The following is a 14,321-nucleotide window of genomic DNA, read 5'->3' on the forward strand; positions in this document are numbered from 1 at the left end:
TCCCCACAAGTTTTGTCACTGTCCCTGTCCTTGCCCCATTCCTGTAAGCTCTGCTTTAACCGCACAAGCCTTGAACACTGATTTTAAAGTGTTTGAGGCTTGTGCAGATGAGGACAGAGCTTGCAAGAATGGGGCAGAGAGCAGGGAAGAACTCGTGAGTTCCTGTGGTAGAAAATTTGTCCCTGTGTTATTCTCTACACCAGTGTTTTTCAACCGCTGTTCCGCGGCACACTAGTGTGCCGCGAGATGTTGCCTGGTGTGCCGTACGGTCAGGGCCGCCATCAGGGCAGTACCACCAGTCTAGGGAGAGGGGCGGTCCGCCCCACGTGGACAGGAGAGAGCTGGACGGGGGACCCGCGGAGTTCAATACATCTCGAGCCGCGAGGCTCGTCTTCTGCTCCTGCCTGCCCTGCAGCTAACATATAGCCGATCGCAAGCGTTCCCCGATGTCAGCGCTGACGTCGGAGGGAGGGCTTAAGCAAAGCCTGCCCTCCGACGTCAGCGCTGACGTCGGAGAATACTTCCGTTCGGCTATTTGTGTGCGGCAGGGCAGACAGGAAGCAGAAGACAAGCCTCGCGGCTTCAGCTTCGTTTTGCTGAGAAAGTTGCAAAGATGGGCTGGTAGGCAAACACGGAACACAAAAGGGGGGAGGGAGTGCGTTTTGGACACAAGGCATGAACTTGGGAGAGAGGAAGGGAGGGAAAGAGATGCTGAGGTGGGGGAGGGAATGGGTTTTTGGACACAGAAGGCATGGACGGGAGAGAGGAAGGGAGGGAAAGAGATGCTGAGGTGGGGGAGGGAATGCGTTTTTGGACACAGAAGAAATGGACTTGGGAGAGAGGAAGGGAGGGAAAGAGATGCTGAGGTGGGGGAGGGAATGGGTTTTTGGACACAGAAGGCATGGACTTGGGAGAGAGGAAGGGAGGGAAAGAGATGCTGAGGTGGGGGAGGGAATGCGTTTTTGGACACAGAAGAAATGGACTTGGGAGAGAGGAAGGGAGGGAAAGAGATGCTGAGGTGGGGGAGGGAATGCGTTTTTGGACACAGAAGAAATGGACTTGGGAGAGAGGAAGGGAGGGAAAGAGATGCTGAGGTGGGGGAGGGAATGCGTTTTTGGACACAGAAGAAATGGACTTGGGAGAGAGGAAGGGAGGGAAAGAGATGCTGTGGTGGGGGAGGGAATGCGTTTTTGGACACAGAAGAAATGGACTTGGGAGAGAGGAAGGGAGGGAAAGAGATGGTTGTGTACACGGGGAATAGAAGAAAGGAGAATTTTTGGTCATAGGGAGGGAGTGAGGTACAGATAGTGGCATACCAGGGTGGGGGGGGGGCGGTCTGCCCCACCCCGGGTTTACGTCCCAAGGGGGTGCACAGCTGGCCACCCTCCAGTGTTGTCCCTAGGCCGGCAAACTGCGGCTCTTTAGCCACTTGAGTGCCACCGCCGCCAACGGTGTTGTTGGCGGTGGCAGCATTATAAAATACTTTCTTTGTGTTTATTTGATTCCTATTCAAGAGAATTACTTTATATATAGTCAATATAGGCACACAGTTAAATTTTTTAACATTTTCTAATGGTGGTGTGCCTCGTGATTTTTTTCATGAAACAAGTGTGCCTTTGCCCAAAAAAGGTTGAAAAACACTGCTCTACACTGCACCACCCTAGAAATCAAGACATAGTAAAAGTGAACCAAGTACAGGACAATGAAGCCATTGTGACATCATTGATTAGGTTGGCGCTTAGGCCTTGGTAGAATGAGGCATTATGATGTCACAATACCAGCTCTGGTTATCAGAGGCTGAAACTTTTCACACTATTTATTTATTCAATTTTCTATACTGTTCTCCCAAATAGAGAATGACACGGGGACAAATTTGTCCCTGTCCCTGCAGGAACTCAATTTCTCTGCCCCGCCCCTGTGAGTTTTGTTGCTGTCCCTTTCCTGTAAGCTCTGGCTTAACCGCACAAGCCTCAAACACATGATTTTAAAGTGTTTGAGGCTTGTGCAGTTGAGGACGGAGCTTGCAGGAATGGGGCAGGGAAAGGAAAAGAACTTGCCGGGACGGGAAAATGAGTTCCCGCGGGGACAGGGAAAAATTTGTCCCCATGTCATTCTCTAGTCCTGAGTCTACAGAAGCACTAATGGGTCAATTTGCTCTTAATCTGTCATCTGCTACATTACTAGAATATATTGTGCTTTTTTTTTTCTTTTTAGCTAAGCCACACTGACTGGCAATTGACATGTGTAGTTTTTAAAATGTTCTGCTCTGTTTATCGTACTTGGCTATTTGACCGAGAAGTTGATTAGACATCAGAATAGTCATTTGTTTGACTTACTTGTGGTTCCTCCAACTGGTCAAGCAAAGCTAGCCATAACTTGATGAGCAGCGTTTTCTTTCACTGGTCCAGTTTTGAGGAATGCATTGGCCCTTTCATTAAGCAAAATTTTTTGAAATTCTAAAATCTTAGCACCTAAAGGTAAATGCCATTTGCACACCCTGATTCTAGAACACTAGCACTTACGCCTGTGAATGTAATATTCACACGCATAAATACTGGTTGAGCACTAAGCTGTATTCTACAAGCTTAGCTCACAACCCACATAGCATTTAAAACAAAATTAAACCATTTAGAATTCAATTAATGTAGAAGAATAAATAAATTCAAAAATAAGTACAAGCTAAGATGCATCAGATGCTACAGGGTAGAAAAATCATCTAGCACAAATCTTCAAACATAAAATAAATGTTTAGTAACTAAGAGCTAGATTCACTAAGCAAACTGATCGTGTACCGATTGGTTTGCGAGCCCTTTGTGACCCGATTTCCCTCCGACCCAATTCACTAACCTGTGTACCAATCCGATCCTGATCCGTGCATGCAAATGAGGGGAATCGGCATGCAAAGCAGCAAGGACGTAATTCACAAAACTTCTTCTGGAACACCAACTTGCTGGCCGATCAAAAAACTAGTGACTGGTCGCTTGTGCTACAACCATGCTCTCTGCCGCGATTCTCCTGCTCAATCCCGACTCGCCTGCCCTTCCCCACAGTGCTATGCTCTAAGCCATGCCTATTACACAGACAACTAGCGGGTTAAAACCACAGGCTTACCAAGTAAAAAAAAAAACAACCAAAAAACCCAGTAACATTAAAAGTAAAAAAAAGAAAAAAAAAAAACCTCTTGACGGGCACGAAGGACCAGTGCATGTGCAGACCATCTACAGTCAAGGAAGATGATCTGCGCAAGCTCAAGGATCGCTCTCCAACGATCCGTGCGGATGGTGGAGGGGGGGGGGGTTGTGCTTCCAATCGCCCCCATTAGAATCTTCTTGTTTGCAGAATCGATCGGACATGGATCGGTCACGATCGGGCAGGTTAGTGAATCTAGCCCTTAGGCCCATATTCTATAAATGGTGCCATAGGTCAGGCACCCTACCAGTGCCTAACGTAAGTGCAAAACGCCATTTTAAAAAAGTAGCATCATGGCTACAGGGCACTTTATGACACCAAATGCCACTGTGGGCGTGGTTAATGCTAGAAGTGGTGTTAGGCGTCATAAAGTACCTCCGTAGCTACAATTGACGAGAAAGGTAGGCACAGGAAATGGAGGCCTTGAAAACCCTGGCCTTTCTATCACGAAGCCGCGATGCTACAAACAGCACTGGTGCTACAAACAGCACAAGCGATCAGTGGCCATTTTTTAGGTAGCCACCAATATTGGCGCTGTTTGTAGAATATATTAACAAATCACTAGGCCTGTGAAATTCTCAGTAAAAATAGCTTTTACATCTAGTAACAGTATAAAGTCAATATAAAGCTGGACATCTTATGAACTGAATCCCTCATTCTATAAACTTGCACGCCCAACTTGACACTCGGCATGCAAAGTTGTGTGCCCATTTATTGGCTATAATTGGTGTCAATTGGTTTTAACTGGCACTCATTAGCGATTCCACGTATATCGTCCCTTAGTAGTCTACAAAATATGCACATCATTTCCATAGTGCACAACTGCAAGGGAGGTGTAGACCTGGGAGGGGCGTTAGCAGGTCAGGGGTTTGTCTGGCACTTATTCGCACATTTCATAGAATACTTGCAGATAGGCCCTTTAGGAGTGCGAATTTTCCACAGCCATTTAGCTAGGATAAGTTCTAATGGCTAAAGTTAGGAAGCAAAGTGTGAACTTACACTAATATTCTATTATTGCAATTGCATGCTCAACAGCCAATGTAGAATTTACATTCAGGGTGCATTAGAACCATGGGCCAACCCCTATTTTGTACCCCAAGGATCGCCATTATCCCCAACACTCTTCAATCTCTACATTGCATCCCTCGGCACCTGCCTAGACAAAATTGGCTTAACCTCCTATAGCTATGCCGACGACATCACCATTCTCCTGCCTTTTGATCAGCCAACACCCACCATGACAGACACACTACACAGAAGCCTAGAAATAATGGCAACATAGATGAAAGATCACAAACTAAAACTGAACCGAGACAAAATAAAACTCATACTTCTCAAAAAAAATAAAACCCCAACCATAACAAACCTAGTAATAAACTCAATCACATACCCCATTCAACCCACTCTAAAACTTCTGGGAATGACGATAGACCATGCTGCACCATGCAACCACAAATCAACAAAACAATACAGAAATCATTTGCGGTCATGAGAAACCTAAGGCAAGTTAGAAAATTCTTCGACAGAAAACAGTTCTAGTTCCAGCTCATGGTCCAGTCCCTAGTCCTAGGTCTCCTCAACTATTACAACATCCTCTATCTCCCCTGCCCCACAACAATGATAAAACCACTACAAACAGTACAAAACACAACCCTGAGACTAATCTATCACTAAGAAAACAAGACCACATCACCGAGGCATACCTCGACTCACACTGGCTCCCAATTCAAGCAAGAATACTATTTAAATTCTACTGTCTATTATTTAAATCCATAAATGGTGACAGCCCAGCCTACTTGAACAACTGCCTAATCCAAACTACCACAAACAGACACAGGAGAACCCAGACACCATTCACATGCTCTCCAATCAGAAACATCAAACGGAAAAAAATGTACGATGGCCTTCTAGCCAAACAGGCAGCAAAACTAGACCACCAACTCTCCAATCTACTAATCGCAACCCTAGACTACAAAACTTTAAGAAAAGAAATAAAAACCCTGCTATTCAAGAAATCTATGAAGACTAACTAACACCGTATGAAACATTTCAATCCTCTGAAGCAACCCCGCTCTACTCTGTAACACCTCTGGACATGTCCAGAAATCCTCTTCTGTAATCCGTCTTGAACTGCAAGGTAATGGCGGAATAAAAATCACTAATGGAATGGAATGGAATCATCTTGGTGGTTCCACTTTAGACAGGTTATTGATAATTACCTTCCAGTCAAGATCTACCTAAGACTCGTATTTTTAATTGTCAGAGTGATTTTACTAACCAATCTGAAATGGACCATAAATACATGAATATACAAGGTTCTTCTTAAACCACAGAAATTTAAGAAGGCAAAAAAACTATGCAGGTGGATATCAAATACATTACTGATAATCTCCAAGTCAACTACTTAGCTTATTAATTAAATTTATTTTTTTTTTTGCTTGCAAAAGGTAATGTTATAGCACCATGTGATGGAGTGTATATCCCATCATCATCCAGTAGAGGGAAGTCTCAGTAGCAGCAGAAGGAACTTATTTGCATATAGATAGTGCAAAGACACCTGGGAGCTCTCTACTCTCCCTGAGTTGAAAATATGACTTCCGGAACAAAGAAATATGTAAAAACAAGAGCTCTTTCTGGAGCTTGGGTAACTCTTGAGGGGAGGAATGTCGGCAAAAACCCAACCCTCAGTTAACCTAACCTTGACCAGCTGTGTCCGGGAGAGCTTAGAGTAACCAAAGTGCTCAAGCTTGATGACTAGTCATGTCCAATGGTAACCAAGTGACCAAGAGAGTCCTCAGGGAGTGACCGTAGACAAGAGGGTCTGTGGGGTGTCTTGGCTGATGGTGACTGGTGGGGGGACTGATGGCAACCAGCAGAGAGACTGTTAATAGTACTGGAAGCAGCCAGAAGGCACAGAGGAACGCAGTCAGAACTAGAGACCCTTAACTAATGGTGACTGGCGAATGACCAGCAGAGGGACTAATGGCAACTAGCGGAGAGAATGGTAATGGTACTGAAAGTAGCCAGAAGACCCATAGGTCCAGTGAGGGTTGAAGAAGACCAGATGATGAACAGAGAGACTGGGAAGTGTGTTCAGAGGAGTCTGGTTGTGATTTTAGAAGAGCCTAATATTGAAGTGTGTCCAGAAGAACCTGGTGGTAGAGGGAAAATAAGACCAGAGAAGCCTGATGGTACTGAAGTGAGAGGAGGTGACTGCTTGGCCCATCATATATCATCAAATGTGATAAAGAAACGTGAGACAAGCAAATTCAAAATAAGTAGTATTATGGATCACAGTGGAAGACACTTTACATCAATCATGGACTGTTGTCTCCAACTGATTAATCTTTCATATTACTTCTGTGAACAGTTCATTTTGCTCCTTTAGATTTTGGAACATACGTAGTGGTAATATGAAAGATTAATCATTTGGAGACAACAATCAGTGACTTTATTTGGAGATTATAACTGACCTAAGCAATTCTTTGTGCCTCGTTAATCCCTGATGTATGGTCCAAACATGCATCAGGTTAGGTTTTATACAAAGTTTTTAATGAGTTTAATTAAAGGACATTTTTAAGTACCTTAATAATGTAACTTTTGTTTGCTTGTCTGCTCATATTTATGATTACATTAAAAATGAATGCAAACATGTCATCTTTAATGCAGTTGCTTTCAAAGTACTAAGACAATGCTGGGAGCCTTTATATGTTCACAGTCACAATATAAAATATGTGACATGGAAAGCTGCTCAATAGTGGTTAAGAAGATCACTAATTTAAGTGGAGAAAAAAAGTCTTGAAACATTTATTGCCGCGATTTACACTGTGTAGAATATAGCTGCCACAACCTTATCATAGACAACAGAAACTCCACTTTACCATCTCCAATAAACCACAAAGATGAAACAGATGTTAACAGTGCATGAATGCCAGTCACTTATCTAAGCTTATTTTGAAGTTGTTTCTTGTTCCAATAGACCCAATGTTACTTGGATAGCTACACCCAATCACTAAATCTTTCCAAAGATGCTCATCCAACTCCTGATAAGGGGCCTTGTTTTGCCAAACAAGAGCGGCTGCTTCAGGGGACCAAAGAAGGGCCATACATTGACTAAATTTTCATAGCCGCCACATCAACAATAATTAAAGATAACTGGCAACAGTTTGGCATTGTGCATACACATTTATTCTAGTGCCTAAATTTCACAGCACTCAACTCAAAAAGGATGTGGCTAAAGGAGAAGCATGGACGGACCAGGGGTCATAGCCAGAAGTTAGGCACGATGTTATAGAGCACTATAACTTGCGTGTACAACTGCTATAAATTTGGCGCTGGTATTTATACCCGATTTTGGCAGGTGGAAATGCTGGCACTTAAAATTACAGAAAAGCACCAGCTTCTGTGAATCTCACTTAGAATGAGAGCATTCAATATGGTTTATTATTGTTGGACAAACACTTCGTGTTTCATCTTCAGTTCTCATTCAACCAATTTCTTATGCAAAAGTTTATTTAAATGACCCTCAGAAACACCACCTGAGACTCCTATAATTCACTTGGCTTTAAGTGTTGTTTCCCCACCTGATAATATTTGTATAAACAATGCTGTTTCAATGTAATTATTTAGTTTAGCTTTAGATTTTAGTAAAGTGACTTATTTTATGTGTGGTCTTCCTTTCAGGGCTAAGTTATTTGTAAGGGCCACTGGGCACTGAGCACCCTTTATAGAATAATATTTTTTTTTTTTAACATCTAACTTGGGCACCATTTTTTGATTCTAGTTATAGATCATTTGTTCCAATGGAAGCCATCCTTTTTTAAACAGGCTCCTTTAATTTGGAATGATCTCAATGTTTTAATAAAATCAGAAGATCAATGTATTGTTTTTAGAAAACTTTTAAAAAGATATTCTCGTTTAAAAAAAATTTATCATCTTTTACTGTTAATTTTCTATCTGAATATTTGTCATTGCGTTATGTTTAACTGGGTTTGTTCCGAGTAATAGCAATATATTGTTGTCCGTCATGAACTCATAAGGGCTTTGGCGGAATACAAGTCAGAATATAATGTAATGCGATAAATGTGCACTGCCACTGCATATCACATACGCCTACGTAACCTTTGCGTCTGTCCCAACTCTGCCCTCCATTCTGCCTGCCCTGACGCTTTGAAAAATGTCCCCTGCGTGAACCGATTTTTTCCACTTTAGTTTGTAATTAATTTTCAGGCAGGTGCATACCATTTGCCTGGTGTTTAACCTGCCATTCCATCTGTTCATTCATTTAGAAATCTGCCTGTTGCCAACACATAACACACTTGGATCTCAGACGTCCTTGAAGCTTTCAAGCTAAAGGAACATGTAGAGGGAGGAACCTAACAGAGCAGCTGCATTTATTTTAATTCAGCTAAATATTTTGTACAGTAGTTGAAGCAGCTCGTGGTATTCTTCTCCCTGGTAAATCTTACATTTTCAATTAGATGTACTGGTTGTGATAATGCTAGAAAAATGTGTGTTTCAAATCCATCAAATCCTCCGAAGGTGACAGGACCTTCTGTATAAATTGTCCATTGTTATGAAGATTTATCTCCATTAGAAATTCAGCTCTCCTCGTAGACGAGCTGCCATTTGCGAATGCTTAATTTTAATTTCTTCTGCTTAATTCTCAAGGAAATGCAGTTTTTGTGACCTTTGAAGGATTTCTTAATAATTAGTAACCACAGTGTACCGATTGCTATTATAAAGCATTATGGGATACCAAGCAGGATATTTAAGTTGAGATTACTTTGTAGCAAATGTATGGTAATATAAGGGAAAAAAAAAAAACTGGCTCTCACATACAGCTAAATTAGGCTTTGATTGTACAAGAATAATGAAACTATGGCAATTCATGAACATATGCATCTACTTTAGAATTTCTACACAAGTACTTTTAATGTGTCTTATCCCTGCTTTTTCCTTGATGAATCTTAAGAGTAGAGATGATCTGAGATTAAAATAGATACTTTGCAAGTTAATTTGCCATATTTTGGACTAGATTTTCATAAAGCAATGTCAAAAAGATTAACGTAGACCTGCATAATTTAGTGATACAGCACTGAGTGTTTTTCAGAATATTTGGCTTTATTACACAGCAAATACAGCAGGGATTGGTTCTGTATTAATAACAATAATTTGCACTTACTGTATATAGGCCAGTTCAAAGAAAGAGGATCGAAAAATAGTCACAATCACTAAAGGTATAGTTTTGTACAAAATAAATAGCCCTTATCAATCAGCACAAGGCAGGAGGGGTATACATACCCCGGTTACGAGTATAATATTTAAAAATTATGAAATGGCAGATAGTAATACCCAAACACAAAAGAACTGTGGAAACTGCAATGTTCTTGACTTTCCTTTGATTTCTTGCAAAAATCTTCCACATTGATGACAATAAGATTCGACGGATCTGACACGGGCCGTGTTTCGGCAAACAAGCCTTCAAGGGTCCAAAAAGGATGTGTTGGTGAAATATGCAAATGTGGAACTAATGGTTTGAATCTTAAAGAAACGATGCGAAGTCTGAAGCCAAAGGAACGGCGATAATACACATCAAGATTGGATGTACTTTAGAACAGACTACTAGTGGAACGTGACACATCCCAGCCTGGACTTTTATGATTTCTGCATCCATTCTAACGTGTTGAGATACGTAGCCATAAAATCTAAGATGTTTTCAGTAGCTGGAATGTCACTGGAGCTTTCGGGACATCTAAGATTAAGCACTGACCGTTTTAGTTTCAAAAAGCTGTTGAAAACCAAGCTAAACTAAACTAAACCTTAAATTGATATACCACCTCCTCTCCATAATTATAGAGCTTAATATAAGGAAGGAACAGCATAATGGGGTTGGAAGTTGAGTATAGGGGGGAAGAGAGCCTTACATTTTTGTGAATAGCCTAGTTTTTAGATGCTTTCGGAATAGTTGGAAGGAGCCCAGATTCCGTAGAGAGGCAGAAAGGTTATTCCAAAGCCCTGTGATTCTAAGGAAGAGAGATTTCCCTAATCTTCCTATTTGTAGAGCTACTCAGCCTTTGGATGAACATATTTCCTGATAGATGTAATTCTATCCCCCCTTACTCTTCTCTTCTATATATAAGTTCATGTAAACCTTTTTTTTTCCTTCTCTTCCTATATTTTAAGTTCTTGTAAACCGTGTCGAGCTCCTCAACATCCGTGGAGATGATGAGGTATATAAACTTAAGATTTAGTTTAGTTAAGATGTAACTTCTGTCTTGACTCTGTGTTTGAGTTAATATGTGGATTCTTAAGTGCCTTTGCTATTAATTGCCTGGGCATTGTTTCTTTGTTGGCTGGGTGCAAATGTATTTTATGATACTGCAATTTAGTTTTAATTTTAGAAATGTAATTCTGTTTTGTATTCTGCAATTATGTATGTTTCTTTTTATGGAAACCGCTTTGTTTAAAGGCGGTATATACATTTTTTAAATAAATCAAACATCTTACTGCATTGCACATTGAGTGGTGTATTTTGGGGATTTTTTTGCCAGAGTAATTTTGCATAGCCCTCAAAGCTTTTGTAAAGATGATGATATCTAGCACAAATTGGCAATTCTGAAGCCTGGTAGCAATATTTCCAAGAGGGAGGGGGGGGGGAATGAACCACCAAGCTAATGGTAGCAATCGGTTCAGAACCCAAAATACCTGTATGCAAGTTGAAATACTGAGCTCTCATTCTGGTACCCTCCAAAAGACTTTTCAAAGTCTGAATGATTTCTTTGTTCTGCCTGCTTTTCATGCAGAGCTTATGCAGACGCGTAGTAAATTAGAACAGAGCAGTGCTGGGAATAAATTAGATTCTGCTTCCAGGCATTGCTTCTGATGTACTACTGGGTTAAACATCGCATATTTTCTCTAATAGCCTGAGATTAAAACATTTTCTTAATACACTTTAACCCAGTTGCAAAGTTAAAAATGCCTTCACAGAGGCAACTTGTATCGACTGCTAAATCCATTAGCATATGTAATGGTCTGTGACAGTATGCCGCCATCAATTTCCCATCTTTGGTTTGTTGCTGGTATGGGTGCTAACTGCATCATTTTTCTTTTAATTAAATTGAAATGCCAGGGATGGAATTACATTTCTCACCGAATTTTGTGCTTTGCCTAGCAACAGTCTTCGCTGGATTCCGTACGGATCAGTCTGCTCCAGCCTTTTGCTGAAGAGCCCCTGGGAAACTGTGGCAGCTAGAGATTGCTCATCAGTTGGGCTGGTAATGTAGTTAGAAAGCTCCGTCAGAGCCAGTGTTTACCCGTTTAGATGCAATAAATTAGAATCGGAAAGAGGCGGCAGCTGAAAACCAGAGATGTAAAAATATGCCATATTGACCTGATGAATATCAATCCATTCTTTTATTCTTTTAATTTATGAATCGCTTAAATCTAAGCGATGTACAAAAACACAAACATTGTAAAATGCAGTAAACAAATAAGTCAGTCTCCCCCCCAAAATCTCCTTAATACAGGATTCTTCAAATCTGAAACAAATAACCACAGTTAGAGAAAGGCGTCCAGAAACAATTGAGTTTTTAGCAATTTCTTGAAAGCCATACGATCTTTGCATAATCTCATTAAACCTGGAATTGAATTGCAGAGATTCTTATCGGCAATTAAGAAAATAGATAATCTAGATTTACTTTTTAACTGATGAGCAACATCCTCGCCTGAGATCTCAAACATCTTGCAAACATAAGACTCAACATTCAATTTTTTGGGACAATTTGATAAAGTGGACTCTTACTTTTATGTGCTGATTACATGCGCATAATTGTTTAGAAAAGGGACATATAAGTCCTTCTGTGCATATTAATTTAATTTTTTGAAAACCCAAACAACACCTTATAGCCTGCCTAAAACCTAATGACTTAAGAGTAAATTAAGAAAATATTTTTTTTACAGATTGGATGTAGATGCATGGAATGACCTCCCAGTGGAGGAGTTTAGAGATGAAAACTATATCAGAATTTAAGGAAGCATAGGACAAGCACAGTTGGAGGTAAATTCTATATATGGCACCTGATAAATCATGACTAGCTTTAGGGATATCCTTTGGCACCAACTAAAACATGGTGCAAATCCTCAAACCTAACTTAGGTGCGGATACCCCTTATTCTCTAATTATGTACACAAAGTTGAGAAAAGCCCCCGATTGCCCTTTGACCCTCCCATTTCCATGCCCCCTTTTTGATGTCACGTATTCATTTTAGGAATAGTTCCAGTACCTAAGGCCCAGATTCACTAAAAGATAGGGAGTCAATCGTTGGTCAATTCCTGGCTGATTTTAAAACAGTGATTGATTCACTATCAAGATTGCGATTGAGTCGGGGCAGAGCTTTGATAGTAGTGACAGGAAAAGCAGCCTCCTGTCGGCTTTTATTCAATTTCTCAATCGAGCAGATATTTTGTGTGTAATACACACGCAAAATAACTGCCCGATTAAAAATAAAAAAGCCCCCCCCCCCCCGTGACAATGTACCCCTTCCCCCCAAATAAAATGCCACCACCACCCTAAAATTATGGCAGGAGGTATGCCGACTCCCTCCTGCCATTGGCGCTCCCCGAACCGGATCAAAAAAAAAAAAATGGCAGGGGGAATGCCAACTTCCTCCAGCCATCATGCGATCCCGACTCACCCAAAACGTGATCTCTGCTCCCCGCACTTGTAAACTTTGGGAGCAGGAGGGGTGCTCAGTCCCTCCTGCTCCTTAGGTCTCTAGAACTGTCTTCTGGAGCAGGAGGAACCGCAAAGTCCTCCTACTCCTCCTCCACGTCAATGCCAGCCTTAGGCACAGGGAGGGGCCTCAGGCTGAGCCTAAGGAAGTCCCTGATTGGCAAAAACAAATCTTTTGTGCCTTTGAAGAACCAATCACTTCTCCCAAAACAGCCATCCATCAATCCTAGCTTCTCTCTACATTACCAAAGCTATCCAACCCTAACCCACCTATCCAGCTCTCCTGACCCCCCCCCCCCCATTCCAACCCTATCCCAATTAACCCTCGGATGGCTCAGCCACTGTTATAAGCCCACAGTATAAACTGTGAGCTCTCTTAACCACCTTTATGAAGAGATTCACCCAAAGTGGTGATCATATCTGCTTTTCTTCATCTTTCCTCATCATTTGAGCCAAAAAACATGAAATTTCATTTTAAATGGTCAAAAATTGATATATTCAGTCAGATTATTCCAACACTTAGCAGTATGTCTAGCCAATCTTAATTTCCATTAGATATTCATATGACTAAATTCTGTATTAGTACAAAACATGCAGCACTAAGGGCTCTAATCTCAAGAATCATGCCTATGACCTTTGCAGTTCTAATCATTTATATCCTTGCCATTTATATCCTGTCTTATTTTTGAAGGATGTTGATCTTAAACACCCATAACAGTTTGAACACTAAGGGGTGATGTGTGCAGAATAAAGATGCATTGTATAAAGGTGCACAGCAGGGCTCTATTTATCTCCTCTAGAGCACAAATCATTTTATGATACTTGAGGGTACCCTGGGACATGCTTTTACAGCAAGGGATTTGTATACAGGCTATAAAAGATATCAAGTGTTGACCTACTATTAGGAATTCTGTTAGATCCTTCAATTTGAACAAGATTGCTTTAGAAAGAATCTTCAGGCCTCTTCACAGGAAAGTTAGTCGAGCACAGATTCAACTGATGTCTTTTTCAAGTTTTGTGCTTATACTTTTGAATCAGTTGCCTCTTCTGCTAGAGAAAATTAAAGAATATGGGCTCTTCTGAAAATTCATGAAAACGTGCTAACCAATATTCAAAGCTCCTTAACCAGATTACAGGTACTGCAAAATAAGTAGTGTTGACTGGGACCATCCCTGGATTTAGCATTGTGGAGGGTAATTCTGCACCAATAGTTTTTCCTTTGTGATAACATAACATAAAATCAACTTATAGACCGCATAACCGTGATGATCAATGCGATTTACAAACGATTAACTTGTATCACAAATGCAACAGTGAAGAAAATTAATTACCCCCAACCTAGAAAATAAATAATTCTTCAAATGTCTTCATAAAGAATAGCTGCCTAAAATTTTTATCC

The sequence above is a fragment of the Geotrypetes seraphini genome, chromosome 17 (genome assembly GCF_902459505.1).
Source record: "Geotrypetes seraphini chromosome 17, aGeoSer1.1, whole genome shotgun sequence".
Lineage (NCBI taxonomy): Eukaryota > Metazoa > Chordata > Amphibia > Gymnophiona > Dermophiidae > Geotrypetes > Geotrypetes seraphini.